This window comes from Bos taurus, chromosome 20 (genome assembly GCF_002263795.3).
Source record: "Bos taurus isolate L1 Dominette 01449 registration number 42190680 breed Hereford chromosome 20, ARS-UCD2.0, whole genome shotgun sequence".
Classification (NCBI taxonomy): domain Eukaryota; kingdom Metazoa; phylum Chordata; class Mammalia; order Artiodactyla; family Bovidae; genus Bos; species Bos taurus.
Genome location: NC_037347.1, coordinates 70,958,608 through 70,973,181, shown reverse-complemented (window position 1 = coordinate 70,973,181; position 14,574 = coordinate 70,958,608). Strand labels below are relative to the sequence as shown.

At 62.3% G+C, this 14,574-nt stretch overlaps 1 long non-coding RNA gene across 1 annotated transcript; it reads right to left on the bottom strand.

Annotated features, from left to right (window-relative positions):
• Nucleotides 1-7,018: 7,018 nt before the first annotated feature.
• On the bottom strand, nt 7,019-12,832 carry LOC132343260 (uncharacterized). Its single transcript, XR_009492013.1, has 2 exons — nt 9,270-12,832; nt 7,019-8,982 (listed from the first exon to the last, which is right to left on the bottom strand). It is a non-coding gene; the product is annotated as an uncharacterized lncRNA (long non-coding RNA).
• Nucleotides 12,833-14,574: the final 1,742 nt, after the last annotated feature.

The window sequence follows — 14,574 nt, the reverse complement described above, 5'->3', positions numbered from 1 at the left end:
TTTTGGAGAACACGACCCTGGGGGCTCATGGTGCAGGCGACCCCCTCAGAAACCAGTACAGCTCATCCTGGTGGCCCCGAGGTTCCTGGACGCCACCACTCAGATTCCTGTGGTCAGCGGTCAGCAGACAGGAGCTCTGGCAGAGGGTGAAGCTCTGCCGCCCAGGGACGGGCCTGGTGGGGGCAGGTCAGCTCCTCGGGCCTTCCCCTCTCTGGCTGCCTTCTTCCCGCTGCAGGGCTGGGGACCCCGGAGAGGACCCCTGTGTCTCCATGGCCTTGGACTTTTATTCCTTACCCTGAGTGGGTGCTGTCACCCACAGCCTGGCCCTAACCTGGGCTCCACATGGTGCGGTCAGGGAGCCCCACTGGGCCTCTTGTCATGAAGGGTCCACACAGCTAAGGGCTTCCAGGAATCAGGCCCCCAGCCCTCGACACACAGCCAAGAACTAGATGTGGAGTAGAACTCATTCCAGGGAGGGCGGTTGGGTCACTGGGGGCCCCCAGGGTCCAGGGGCTGAGGCGGAACCCCCGTCCCTGCTGATTCCAGGCCTGCCCCTTGGCTGGGCTCCGTCCTCCACCTCCCCTTGGAGCCCATGATCTGGACCTTGCCCTCCAGCCTCCCTGGGGAGTCGGAGGCCACCTGGAGTCCCCCCGGCAGCCCTGAGGGCTCCTGACGCTGGGCAGAGCTGTCTCCCCATGGTTCATGGCCGGGAGCCGCCAGCCCACCGAGTCCAAGCCCCAGTCCCCGGAAGCCATGAATGTGACCTTTCCTCAAATAGCAGGACTGTGACTCAGCAGATGCGACCAAGGTAAAGACCCTGGATGAGGAGATTATCCCGGATTAACTGGTCAGCCCTGAGCGCGGGGCTGGTGTCCTCAGGAGGGAGACAGGAGGGATTAGCGACACAAGTGGGGACCACGTGAAGTCACAGGCAAGGACCAGAGCCACGGCGGCCGGTGGCGGGGGTGAGGCCGGGCCGCAGAGGCAGTGGGGCCTCCACGCAGACCCCTGCCTCCAGCACCAGGGGAGAACCGGTCTCTGAGCCGCCGCGCGGCCGCAGGACACCCAGACCCCCACCCTTCGGGGAGCCTGCCCGGCATCAGAGAGGTGACAGCTCAGGATGGCCGCCTCCTCTGGGCAGAGGGGGCCCCACGCTCTCCACCACGCCACCCCCCAAGCTGACCCGGAGCCCTTCAACATGTGGACATGGGACCACATCCCACATGGGACTCGCCGACTGCCGGGACCCTCAGAACCGCAGGCTCATGTAGGCGGCTGCAGCCCCACTGCCCACCCTCTGACCCCTCTGCTCTGGGCTCGGAGGCCTCCCTGTCCCCGTGACCCATGCTTTCTCGCCCTGCCCTGCAGCCCCACGCTCAGTCTCCTGGGGTGAGCTCATGGATCTGGGGTGAGGTGGGAGAAGCGATGGGAAGTCATGAGGCAGCTGGGCACCCTCTGTGACCCCCGAGGCCTCCCCTCTTTCAGGATGAGGTCCTGTCCCTGGCCACCTGTCTGAAGGCCCAGGGATGGCCTTGCTGTGTTCACGCTGGATTCCCACCGACTGTGTCAGTTGGAGGAAGAAGGGGCCGGGAAGGTGGGGCTGAGCCCCTGGAGACCCCCAAACCCCAGGCTTTACAAACCAATGACGGATTTGGGGTCTGGAGTTCCAGAAGGTTCTGGGTGGTTCTGGATCAGGTCTGGGGTGGGGGTCGGGCGTCTGGCCAGCATCTTTGGGTCTCAGGGCCTCCCTACGTGGCCCCCAGGTGCCGCCTGCAGGAGGGCCCTGAGCTCATGGCCTGGCATCCAGTCTCTCCACTGGTGTGGACAGACCCTCCTCACTCCCCAAGGCCAGGAAGCCCAGGGTCCTTGTGAGGCTGCCAGCCTCAGTGCCCCTGTCCTGGGCGTTCAGGCCGTGGCTCTGATTACCATGTCTTACCAACATGTAACTCACTCACAGCCAGTAACGTGCAGGGACGGTGAGTATTCAGCTGGGCTCTCACCTGTGTCTGTGGACCCGCAGGGTCGGCCAGTTCAGGGCACGGACAATCCCTCCCAGCCCCCAGGGATGCCCCCGATCCCTCAGGAGCAGAGCTTCTGTAAACACTGTCCCTGGAGCGGAGTTCTGTCTGATCTTGAGCTCCCTGAAATAGACCCACATGGCAAGACCTCCACGGTGGGCTCCATTGACCTCCACCCCCGTATTCAGGCCTTGCAGCCCCGCCCACTGGGGGGCTGACCTCCACATCCCAGACCCTGTCCCACAGCCACGCCGGTGCGTCCCACAGTGGGTCCTCTGACTCCGCAGCCCTGGAAGGTACGCTGCCCTCCCAGGCCTCCCAGGCCGGTGCCCGGAGGAGGCTGGACAGTGCAGGGGTCGTGGGGTCAGTGGCTGTGGGGGGGCCTGTGGAAAAGAGCTGGGAAGGCAGAGTGGGGCGGGGCCTGGAGCCGGGGACCCCCCACAAGGGCTCAGGGAGACACAGGGGGCGCCAGGATCCACCAGGGATCAAACCCGTGACCCCGCCGGACCTCCCGGGGATGTCCCTCCAGTCCATGCGTCTAACAAAGGGGGGATACCGCATCTCAGAAGATCTTCACGGGCACGTCCCAGCCAAGAGCCCTGGGTGGGGCCCCGGAGGTACTGACTCATGGACAGTTTTCCGCAAGGGCGGACACAGGCTGCACGGTTCCGAAGCCTTGTCTTTGCTGGGGACGCTGCGTGGATTTGGCCGGGGTCACGTTCTGGAGTGTCCAGAGGACAGCTGTGTCTGGGACAGGATGGCGTATGGGCCCGCTCGCAGCACCCTGACTTCCTCCCACTCCATTCGAAGCGTCGAGAAAGCTCAACTTAATACACACACAACTGTACCAGGTGGCTGGTCTGAGACCAAGCGTGCATTTCCGGCTAGAAATATCCAGGCCATCAGGAAAGCATCAGGTTTTTCGTGTTATGTTAAAAAGCTTCATCATTCTCTCTGTAGGACACGAGATGGCCTCTGTGCCCTGGTGCTCCAACCCTGCCTGCAGCTTGCTCTTCACACACTTTTGATTTTTCTAAGTAACTCAAGTGTTTAGAGAGATCCGGAGCCCCGTAGTGGCTTTTTGAGACTTTGTCAGAAGACCTAACCCAGCGTGATGCAATATTTCCTGGCAGGACAGGCTGCTGTCTGAAGGAGAGAGGTAGAGAGTTCTGCTCTGCGGATCCCTGGGGCCAACAGCGCAGAGGTCGTGATGGAAACGAGCAGACTGGAGGGATGTGGGAGCCCTGGAAGGCAGGGGCCGAGCCCAGAGCCCAGTGCTGACCCCCAGGGCTCCGGATGTTCTCAGAGACACGGGGTGGCCCCTCTTGCCAGCCGTCTTGGGTTCTGCACGAACGTCTGGCATGCCAGGAAGCACCTTCCCGCATGGTGGGTGGCAGGTCCCCCTAGCTCATAGGCAGCTCCCGACTTCGAGGGGGAGACTAGCTTTGCTTCCTCTGTTGGTGGATCCTCCGCCCCAGAGCTCACCAGCCTTGAGCGTGAGGGGCGGGTGCTCTGAGTCAGCACAGAGCCTGGAGAGAAGGGCGCCCAGGTCAGGGCCGAGCGGCTCCTCATCAGGCTGAAACCCCTGGTGATCGCACACTGTGCTGAATGGTGGGGGCTGACACCCCCTCTGTGCTGGTCCTCATTTCCTCCAGGGACGATCTCTCTCCCTTCCTGGAGGGGCAGCTGGCTACGAGGTGGGTCCTCCCTTAGGACAAGTCCATCCCCCGACCAGGATGCCAGGAAGAGCAGAAACGCCGCTTCCCCAGCTCTGCCCCCAGCTACTTCACCCACGGAGGGCAGCTCCAGCACTCCGGGTGTCGGGTGACGGTTCCCGGGTGGGCACCTTGTGTCATGAGACGTGGCTGCTGCTCTGACGTTCGCAGACTCAGAGCAGCCACTGAGTTACCAGCTGTCGAAGGAGAAGCCCACAGCTCCTGAGAACTCGGGCCTGTCACGCTGTCTCCTGGAGACAACAGTGAGCGGAGAGAAAGTCAATAAAAATCACGTCCGACTCCTAGCTGGCAGCCTCTTTATTTTTTTTCCTTTTTTACCCTTTTTGGCCCATAGCCCCGTGAGTAGGCTGCCCCACGTGGTGTCTGAGTAACCGTGGTGACAGGCAGTGCCTGTGTCTGCCTCCAAATGGGGGCTGGTCCTTTGCACGTGACAAGGTGGGGGGCTTCAAGGGCTCACCTGGGGGCGGGGGGCAGGACTGAGGGGGCACTGTGTGGGCGCACACGTCTCCAATGGGCACCGTCTGCTGCTCCAGGCCCAGGGACGCCAGGGCGTATGGACACCTCCTTCCATCCGGCAGGAGTCCAGGGAGGCGGGGGCCGACCCAGAGAGGTCGTGTCTCCTGGGGGCAGATGGCTGCTTGTGGCCCTTCAGGTACAAGTGATGGAAGGGAGCGGCCCGGCACCCCTCTGGCGTCGGGAGGCAGGTTAAGCTCGCATCAGTGGAAGGCGGGGCCGGCGGTAGTGTCCAGGCGGCACCTGCATCTGCGAGGTTCGTGGGGACTCCTCCGTGCCGGGGCATGCCCGCTGCGTCTGGCCTCTCAGCAGGAAGCAGCTCAAGGTCCTCACGGTGGGTAGTGAGCTGAGCGCACACACTTGGGACTCCTGACGCTGAGTCCACGTGCACCCCACCATCTTTCTGTCCCTTCTCGGAGTCTCAGCTCCCCGGGGGGGCAGCCTGGAGTGAGAGGATTTCCTGAGGATGAGGCAGGAGAAGACTCAGACCCGGGGCTCCCGGAGGGGAGACCTCTCGGCCCTTCTGCATTTTGGGTGCGTTTGGCAGAGCCTGGCCCCACCCACTGAGCACCTGTGCGCCCCTTCTCCGTTTGACAGCCACTAAAGCCCCCACCGTCCCAAGGGGCTGTCTCACCCCTCCCCCGCTCTACCTCCTGCTCGGCGTGAGAGTCTCGAGTCTGGGGGAGCTTTCTTCCCATCGAGCCCCCTCTGGATGGGGCGGTAGGCTCGGGGTCACTCTGGAGCAGGGAGAGGCCTGGATGGCAGGTGGGCTTGGAAAGGACCTCACCTCAGCTCTGCGTGGTCTGCTCCAGGGAGGGACCCCCACTCCTGCTCCCTGGAGGGCGGCTGGGTCGGTGGGGGTTGGTGGTGGCGTGGAGGTGGTGAGTCTTGGTACAGAAGGCACGTTTCTGTCCTCGTGTGCAGAAGCCCCCCCGCCTCCCCGACTAAGGGGGACAGGCCACTGCCCTGTCTTATTTCTAATCTGCCCACAAATGTGTGCAGTAAAAGGCACATTGAAAGCAGAAAGCATCAAGGAAACCAAGTGCCACTCATTCAGTCGTGTCCACCTGCTTGTGACCCCGTGGACTGCAGCCCGCCAGGCTCCTCTGTCCATGGGATTCTCCAGGCAAGAACACTGGAGTGGGTTGCCATTCCTCCTCCAGGGGACCTTCCCGACCCAGGATCGAACTTGGGTCTCCCACATCGTCAGGCAGATTCTTTATCTTCTGAGCCACCAAAGCATCAAAGAACTAAGTATCAAAAATTGGTTCAAGGGAGGATTCAATCAGGAATGTTGAAATAAGTTTGTAGAGATGGAACACTGGTCATTGTCCAGAGGGCACCCCAGGAGTGCACGTGCGCGCACACATATACACACGCACACACATACTCATACACGCATGTTCTGTGAAGATCTGTGACTTGTCAGAGGTGGGCGCTGGGCCCACAGCACACCTGACCTTGCTGCAGAGTCAGGGCTGGGCTGCTGCGACCCCAGGGCCTCTCCCAATTCCTTTCCTGCAAAACAGAGGGAGACTGTGCCTGCAGCTCTGAGGTTCTCCTCTCCTCGCGGCCGTGGGGAGCGTGCCTGGAGCCCTGCGGCCTGCCCTGGGACACCGAGGGGCTGCGTGGTGACCTTCCTGGGGGGAAAGGTCATTGGGCCCCTTGGGGGCTCTCGTGGCAGAATCTATGGTCAAGAGAAGACCCGGCACGCCCCTCTGGGCTGACTAGAGGCGGGCAGGTTTCCCCCTGTGTTTTGGCCGCAGCCCTGAGAGAAGGCGTGACTTTTGCACAGGCTGTTGTGCAGACTCTCAGCTCCGGGCCCTTCTGCGGGGAGGGGGACCTGGGGAGCCTAGCAGCAGCCCCCCAGGAAGGGGAGCTTTTCTAACTCCGTCTGCTCTTCGTGACGCATGTGGGGGGCCTTCGTGAGATTCCTGGGGCCCCAAAGTTGGCTCCTGGGATGGCTCCCAGGACCCCCGGCAGGAGGGGCCCCGAGGCTCAGCCCTGGAGTGCTGGCTGCTCCCTCCTGCGTGTCTGCCCCACCAGGCCCCCAGGGAGGGGCACAGGGGTCACACTCCCCCAGCCTGAGATGTTCCTTCCCGAGGGCCCACCGCAGTCCTGAGCGCAGAGCATCTTAACTGCCACTGGCTCAGCCCCGTGTCGCCCACGGCCAGGCTCTGCCGTTCGGGGTCCACACCTCCACCCCACGGGCCCCTGTCCCTAGCGTCTCCTAGCGTCTCAGGTGGAGTGTGTCCGAGTCGGTGTTTCCTGACCCTTGAGGCCCCCTGGTGACCCCCGCCCCGCTGCTTCTCACTCCCCCAGTGGCTCTGCTCTGCCTGTGGTCTGTTGGTTTCCTGGTTTTGGCCCCTCTGCGTCCTGGCCACGCTGGCCGATCGCTCTGACTGCCCTCCTCCTCTCGTGTGGACTCTGTGTGGACGAAGCGCATGCTGGCAGAAAGTTGGAAGGGTAAGCCTGCGTGTCCCCTGTTCCCGCGGCCCCGTGATCACTGAGCTCTGAATTCTGGTCGTTGACCCCTGGAGGTCAGACTCAGCGCCTCTGCTCAGGCCGGCTCTGAAGGTGGCTCCAGGATAGGCGTGGCCGGGACAGAGGAGGGCCGGGCTGCGCGACCGCCCCGGCCGCCGGGTCTCTCTGCGGCGGCCCGATTTCCCTGCCACGTTTACTGTGGCACTTCAGTGGAATGGCACCCCATATCAGGACTGCTCACGTCAGTTACGAACAGTATCACTTGGGTTAATTGTTCTTACTTCATTTTACTTTCCTCACTTATAAAATGATGGTACCAGGCAAATAAACCCAGCCTCTTGTAACACGACAACCGTGAGAGCGGAAGGAAGTGACCCAGGAAATCACAGCGTGAAGAAGGAACTTCTTAGGGTTTAACAACAAACAGCTGAATCAGCCAAGCGGCCTGCACCTCAGTGGGTCAAAGTCCTTCCCCTCGGGCTCCGGCCTCCGATGCCTCTGCTGGAGCCGCCCCCTGACCCGAGTCAGCCTCAGAAGGCTCCCCGAGCTCCCCGCCACTGCACATCGGGAGGGTGGCCACGTGCTTCCTGCTTGGTATTCACGCTTCGTGAGGGGTCAGCTGAGAGTGGGGACATCCCCAGACTCATAAGTGACTCCACTCGGGGGGCAACTTCTACATCGAAAGTCGCTCAGTCATGTCCAACTCTTTGTGACCTCGTGGACTATACAGTCCATGGACTTCTCCAGGCCAGAATACTGGAGTGGGTAGCCTTTCCCTTCCCCAGGGGATGTTCCCAACCCAGGGATCAAACCCAGGTCTCCTGCACTGCAGGCGGATTCTTTACCAGCTGAGCGACAAAGGAAGCAATTTCTACGTTAGTGGAGAAAAAGGTCCTTTCTTAGTAAGGCCGTTTAGAAATCTGTACTAAAAAAGGAAAACAGAAGCCCCTGAGATGGTGGATTTTATGTGTCAGCTTGGCTGGGTCCTGGCGTGCGCAGGGCCTGAGTGTGTGTGCTTATAGTCCTGTGCGACGCTGCAGCCCCATGGACTGCAGCCTGCCAGGCTCCTCTGTCCATGGGGTTCTCCAGGCAAGGATACTGGAGTGGGCTGTTGCTATGCCTTCCTCCAGGGCATCTTCCCAACCTAGGAATCGAAACTGAGGTTCTTATGTCTCTGCATCGGCAGGTGGGTTCTTTACCACTAGCGCCACCTGGAAAGCCCAGACGCTTGGCCGAACATGCTTCAGTCGGGATGACAGGAGGATTTGAGTGAGTGGACAGGAAAGCCGACCGCCTGCCCCGAGCTGTGGGCCTTGGCCAATCAGCTGCAGTGCTGGGTGGACCACCGCCCTCAGCTGACCGTCTGAGCTGGGCCTCTGCTCTTTTCTGGCCGTGGGCTGGCACTGCAGCCTGAGGTCTTCCCAGGTCTTGAGCCTGCTGGCTCACAGGCCGAACCACAGCACTGGCTCTCCCGGGTCCAGGATGCCCCTGAAGAACCCGGGGATGGGCCAGCCTCCGCGACGGCACGAGGTGGTCCTTGACGATCGGCCTCAGCAGGTGGACACGTTCTACTCAGGCTGCTTCTCCGGGGGCCCTGAGACAATGGAGGTGGCGGGGCTGCTCGAGGCCCTGAGAGCGGGAGGGAGTTTGCGATGGAGTGCACGCCGGCCGGAGCCCTGCAAGTGCTCGGCAGGGGCCTCTGCGGATTCTGCTCTCAGCCCTCTGGGGACGTTCAGCCCCCATGGCCCTCCGCCTGGAGCCCCCAGCACGCCACTCCCTGAGGCCCCTGCCCCCCTGGAAGTGGTTCCTGACTCCCACGGCCCCCTGTGGGACTGGCCTGGGCCCCTGGGCTGCACTCTCTGCTCACGCACCTGCCGGCCCCTCTGAGAGGCGGCTCGCGGGCCGGGCTCGACCGTGACTCGGGCCAGCGCCTCTCTCACCTCCTGCTGCCCCAGCAGCCATGGGCCCTGGGGGAGGCCACCATGTCCAATAGTGATGTGGACACACAGGCCCCTGGAGGGTTGTCACCGCAGATGGTCACCCGGCCCCGGGATGCAGGACGCAAGCCTCTCTTGAAGGACCCCTGCCTCCTCGCCTGATCAGAGGTCTCCGGTGGGGCGGGGGGTGGTCGTCCCGAGCTGCTGGGGCCCAGCCGGGTCTGCTGCCTCTGGAGCGGGAGGTCAATCAGGGTCGAAGGTCATGTTGCCCCGAGGACAGCGGGCACACCCCACCTGTCGGGTGAAGACCCATCGAGTGAAGGTCTCGCTCTCCCTGAAACCTGGAAGTGGATCTTTGGGGCCCTTTCTCCTTGCCTTGCGGCCAGCAGGTGGGCCCAGGGGAGCTCTCTCAGGCCGTTGCCCCAGACCAGAAGCCTGTCCCTGCACTGCGTGTGGGGGCCGTGCGGGTAAGAGGGTCTCCTAGGGCAGACACCCTGTGCCCCAGACGTGGGAGCCGTCAGCAGCCCTCGAGCCCGGGACCCCTCTGCAGGTTGAGACCTTCCTGGGGGCGGAATACCTACACCTGTGTAGACGTTCAGCAGCTTCCGTGCATCCCAGGGGGCCCTGCACTCCCGCACTCCCTGAGACACAGGAATACCAGCAGTGCCTCCCGGACGGGGCTGCCCAGCGCCCTTTGCAGAGAAAGTTCCAGGCCTCCCCCACCTCGGGGACGCACTCCTGGGCCGTGTGTGTCCCGCACGGCTGCAGGAGCCCAGGGCCGTGCTGGGGGCTCCGAGGGGCTTCCAGGGGCTGGGAGAGGCTGGGCAGGGCTGGGTCCTCCAGAAGGGAAGCAGCAGCGGGGCGAGTGCAGGCTCCCGGGAACCTGCTGGCCACGGACGCGCCCCTGGCGGGCGCCCGCCCACCACACGGCGCCTCCTCACTGCCGTCAGTGAGTCACGTGCTTCTGCCCACTTGCATTTCCTGTCTTTGAATTACGCCTTTGCATCTCTTGAGTTTTTGCCTTTTTCTTGTTGAGCTGTAGGGGTTTTGAAAAACCAGATGTGACTGACACGGGTCCTTCCAGCGTGCTCCCGACGCTGCTCTGTCTCACTTGCCTTTCGTCTTGATCCTCATCCCTTTCATCCTGCCAGCGTTTTTTGATTCTCAGATGTAGTTAAATTTAGTCACCCTTCTATGGGTGTTTGCATATTCTTTTCATAGTTCTCAAGTCTGTTGGAAAACAGTTCTGCTTTCTGCTTGGGGAGATTCCTGACCTCAGAGAAGCCATCTGGGGAAACCAGATAGGAGGGGACACCATACCAGCGGGAAGTCCACGGCGAGGCCTGCACCGCCCCGGGCGGGGAGCGACGCTGCGAGCCGGCCGCTGGGGGCCAGACCCAGGCTGTGGGGGGCCAGACCCAGGCCGCAGGGGCACCCAGCCCTGCCCGGAATGGGGCCCCAGGCCGTGGGGGCACCCACCCCTGCCCGGAATGGGGCGGCCTCTTCCCAGACTGTGGGGGGCACCCACCCCTGCCCAGAATGGGGCGGCTTCTCTCCAGGCCGGAATGACTGCCAGGCTCGGGGGAGCTGCAGCCCCTGGTTGCCCCCACTCTGCTGGGACCACCTCAGGCTGGCAGTCACCGGGGGTGCTCCTCTTCTGGGCTCCCCCGTTTCGCCAGTGGTTAGACCCAGAGGATGAGCCCTGGGACCCGGACCACGGGGACGGCAGCCTTAGAGCCCCACCTGGGACTTCACCCAGAGGCGCAGCACGGCCCCAGCCTCAGGGAGGGAGTCTGCTCTGGCCGGGCAGCAGCAGTGCATGCTGGTCAGAGGTCATCATGCGGCTGGAACGGGATCTGCAGATGGTCCTGGACCCTCACACGTCTGCGGACTCCCGGCTCAGAGGGCCTGAAGCCCCAGGTCACGGGGTGGGCGGCCCGAGCCCCTCTGGGAACACGGGAGGCCCCGATCAAAGCCTCCCTCCCGGGCACCCTCAGAGTCCAGGTGGCTCTTTCTCTTCATGAGCTGTCCTTCCCGTGAGGACACCAGCCCTGCTCTGTCCACGTTCGCTCTGACGCCCCAACTTACTCTGCGAAGACCCCACCTCCTAGACGCACGTGTTCACAGGAGCCCGCGACTTCAGCGCCGAACTTGGAAGGGACACACCATTCAGCCTGTCGGACAGGTCCTGTGAAGACTGAGTAGGAGGTTTTCACGTGCGGAGTGGAGGGCCAGCGGCTGGCAGCCCTTGGGGAAGCCTCCAGGAGTGTCCAGCAGGGGAGTTCCTGGGGTCCGCACTGGTTCTCAGCGCCCAGGCTCCTCCTAGACCCCCACGACCATCTGTAAGCCCTGCTGGGAACCCTCATTACTGCCTGGAGAGTCACTCCCTCTGAGGACATGGGAACGCCCTCTGAGAAGCCAACCAGCCCGGATGAGCTCCCCAAGCCCCTGAGGCCTGGAAGCAGACTCTCTGAGGACGTGGGCAGGCCCTCTGAGGTGCTGAGGTTGGGAAAGGGGCGCCAGGACTCTGGGCCCCCGGCGGGTCTTGCTCTGTGGCAGCTGTGAACTCACACCTCTGCCAGACACCCAGGGGGGCAAGGGGTTGGTGGGCGTGGGTCCCTGTGCAAGGGGAGCCCCCCACCTACTGGCCAAGATGGCAACATGGCCACAGATCCCAGGGAGGGACGTGAGCCCTGAGCCTGCGGGGCGCGCTCCAGCCTGGTCCTTGCAGGGTCCTCAGGCCCGGAGGCAGCAGGGGGCACGCTGGAATGCGGACTGTGACTCAGCACCCGCGGGAGGGCCCGGCTCCCGGGGGCAACGCTGACTCACTTGTGGTTCAGGAACGCGGCTTGTCAACCTCAGAATGTGTCACAGGAGCTGTGGGGGCAGCCCAGGCGAGTCATCGAGAGGAGGGAACAAACGTGGTCACCGGTAAGACCCCAAGGAGCCCTGGGCCTCCTAGACCCTCAGAGGGACCACCTGGGGATGCCGATCCCAGGATGCGGAGGTCAGGGCTTCTCTGAGGCCGTAGCCCGGCCCGAGGGGCCCTGATTCAGAGGACGCTGGTTCTGTTGAAACAAGGCCTGCACGGTGCCTCGGGGTGGGGGCAGGAATGTGCTGAAATAGGAAAGGAAACTGTTGCTCACCCCTCACCCCCAGAACGGTACCAGGAACCACGCTCACTCTTTAAAGGACGTTTTAAATAAAGTCTTCAGGAAGGCTCACACTGTTCCTACTGTGAGTAACTTGCGGCTCTCTCTGAAGGAGGCGTCAGGGCACCTTTTCTAACTTGCGGCTCTCTCTGAAGGAGGCGTCAGGGCACCTTTTCTAACTTGCGACTCTCTGAAGGAGGCGTCAGGGCACCTTTTCTAACTTGCGGCTTCTCTGAAGGATACGTCAGGGCACCTTTTCTAACTTGCGGCTTCTCTGAAGGATATGTCAGGGCACCTTTTCTAACTTGCGGCTTCTCTGAAGGAGGCGTCAGGGCACCTTTTCTAACTTGCGGCTCTCTCTGAAGGAGGCGTCAGGGCACCTTTTCTAACCTGCGGCTTCTTTGAAGGATACGTCAGGGCACCTTTTCTAACTTGCGGCTTCTCTGAAGGAGGCGTCAGGGCACCTTTTTGGTCCTTGAACACACGGCACGGTTGTTTTTCAGGGAGGTGCTGGAAATGACGTGAAAGTCGCTCAGTCGTGTCCGACTCTTCGCGACCGCATGGACAGTCCATGGGATTCTCCAGAGTAGAATCCTGGAGTGGGTGGCCTTTCCCTTCTCTGGGGGATCTTCCCAGCCCAGGGACGGAACCCAGGTCTCCTGCTTTGCAGGCGGATTCTTTACCAGCTGAGTCCCCAGGAAGCCCTCGTGTGTAAGAATTAAAACAGAGCTTCCGCCTTCACCCCGGCTCTCACTCCTTGACTTTTTGTTTTCCCCCTGTGTTGGGGCTTCGCATTTGCTCCCTGACCCCAGCTTGAAATCAGCTCTGAGGAGGAGACCTCCCCGGCCTCCCTGAGGTTCCCCCTGGAATCCCTGGAAACCCGGCCCACAGGGCCACCATGTGGCCCACAGAGCCCAACCTCCTCCCCGCGCGGCCACGGCTCCGCCCAGCGTCTGCACCCCGGGCTGGCCTTCAACATTCCAGCTGCTCCAAGAAGCCTCTCCTCCAGGTGGGTCCCAGGTGTCCCCATGTTCCGGCCGGGCTTCCGGCCGAGGGAGCACCCCATGTGGGTGCAGACGCCCTCAAAGCTTGGGCTCCCGGGACTGCCGGAGCGAGTATAGACAGGAGGTGACGGCTCACTCACCCATCCTTAAATGGGGCTCAGTGGGCACCTGCCCCTGCCCTGCGCCCCTGCCCATGTGAGGTGGTGGCGGTGTGGGGGTGTGGGGAGGTTGGAGGGGAAGAGTGGGGTGTGCAGGTGGAGGGGGATGGGGGAAGGGGGAAGGGGACTCAGGGGAGGCCCGGTGAGGGGGAGGAGCCAGGGTCTGCAGGCCGCTCACCGGAGGCAGGGGCACAGGGTGGGTGATGGTTTGGGGCTCCCTGAGGCCCGCAGACCCCTGACCAGCTGTGAGAGGGCGGGCAGGCCCTCAGCAGGGAGCAGGGAGGAGGGGCCGCAGGAGACCCAGCATTTGAGCCCATTAGTGGGAGTCCTTCCAGCACAGGGATGGGGAGAGAAGGGGTGGGCTGGGGTCCTGCTCAGGACCTCTGCTCTCCTTGCAGATGCTGCCCTGTCTGGGGCTGCCCCTTGGACCTGCGGCGACTCTCCTCCAAGAGCTTAAGGAGCGTCCTGCTGCCTTTGTCTCCTGTCCCACTCATAAAGTTAACAGGAGCGCTCTGGGGATTTAGACTAGAGAGAAGATGAAACTGACCAGGGGTGCCGTCACCTACAAGCTGGAGGGAGGGCTGCATTCTTGGGCTTCCTGGTTTCTCTTAAGAGTCTCCGCGAAGGGCCCGATTTCTCTTTGCCTGTTCTCTCTCAAGTTCAGGTGCCACTGTGCAAATGAAGCCAGGAATCAAGCGAGAAATACGCGCTTAACCCGACTCCGGGTCACCCCCATCACCAACTGGGATCCTTGTAAAACAGGGTCAACCAGATTTTTGGAACTGTGTTCAAAACTTTCCACTTTTCCCCTAAATCGACACTGAAATGCCTGTGCCCCCACTCCCCTGCCTTGTCCCAGGAGAAAACTCCCAGAGAGACCCTGTTCCTAGAAGACGCCCAAGCCCTTTAAGAAAGCTGGTGATGAGCCCCCGCAAGGGCGCGCATGTTCTGACTGGTTCTGATATGAAGGTCGATGCAATGGCCCTGAACAAAATGATGCAAATCCGACCAGGCGTCACCTTGAGCGACCTCTGCTTCATCTCCCAGTGGGTCCTTGGTCAAGATATACAAGCATCACAGGGGCCTGCTCGTCCTCCCCACACTGAACAGGGGCCCCAACCACACCCCGTGTCATGGCGCGCACGAAGGAGCTGGGGTGGGCGGGCGGACGGCATCGGGCGTGAGGGCCCCGCAGCGCAAGTGCATCCAGAGAAGGGGGAGGTGGGCAGCCAGGCCCCGCCCTCTCGTGCTCCTCTGAACGGTTCTAGGGCTTTCCACGCAACTACAGTGCTCGTTTCATTCTCAAAAGATACAATAAAATGTGTTTTTCTGGTCGGCATTAATTTCATAGCTTTCCTCCCTCCCCTCCCGGGCACCCACTAGCACCTGATATCAAGGTGCTTCCCCCTGCAGATGGATTGCAGGGACTTAGGCCTCAGATACAGGCCAGCCTGAACAGCGGGGTGTGCTCAGGCCGGGATGGATGGGGCCTGGGGTGCCTGCCTTGGCTGCCTGTGTGCCTGGGGGGTGTGCCCCTGGGGTCGGCCCCCGTCAGGGTGGTCCCGTTCTCTC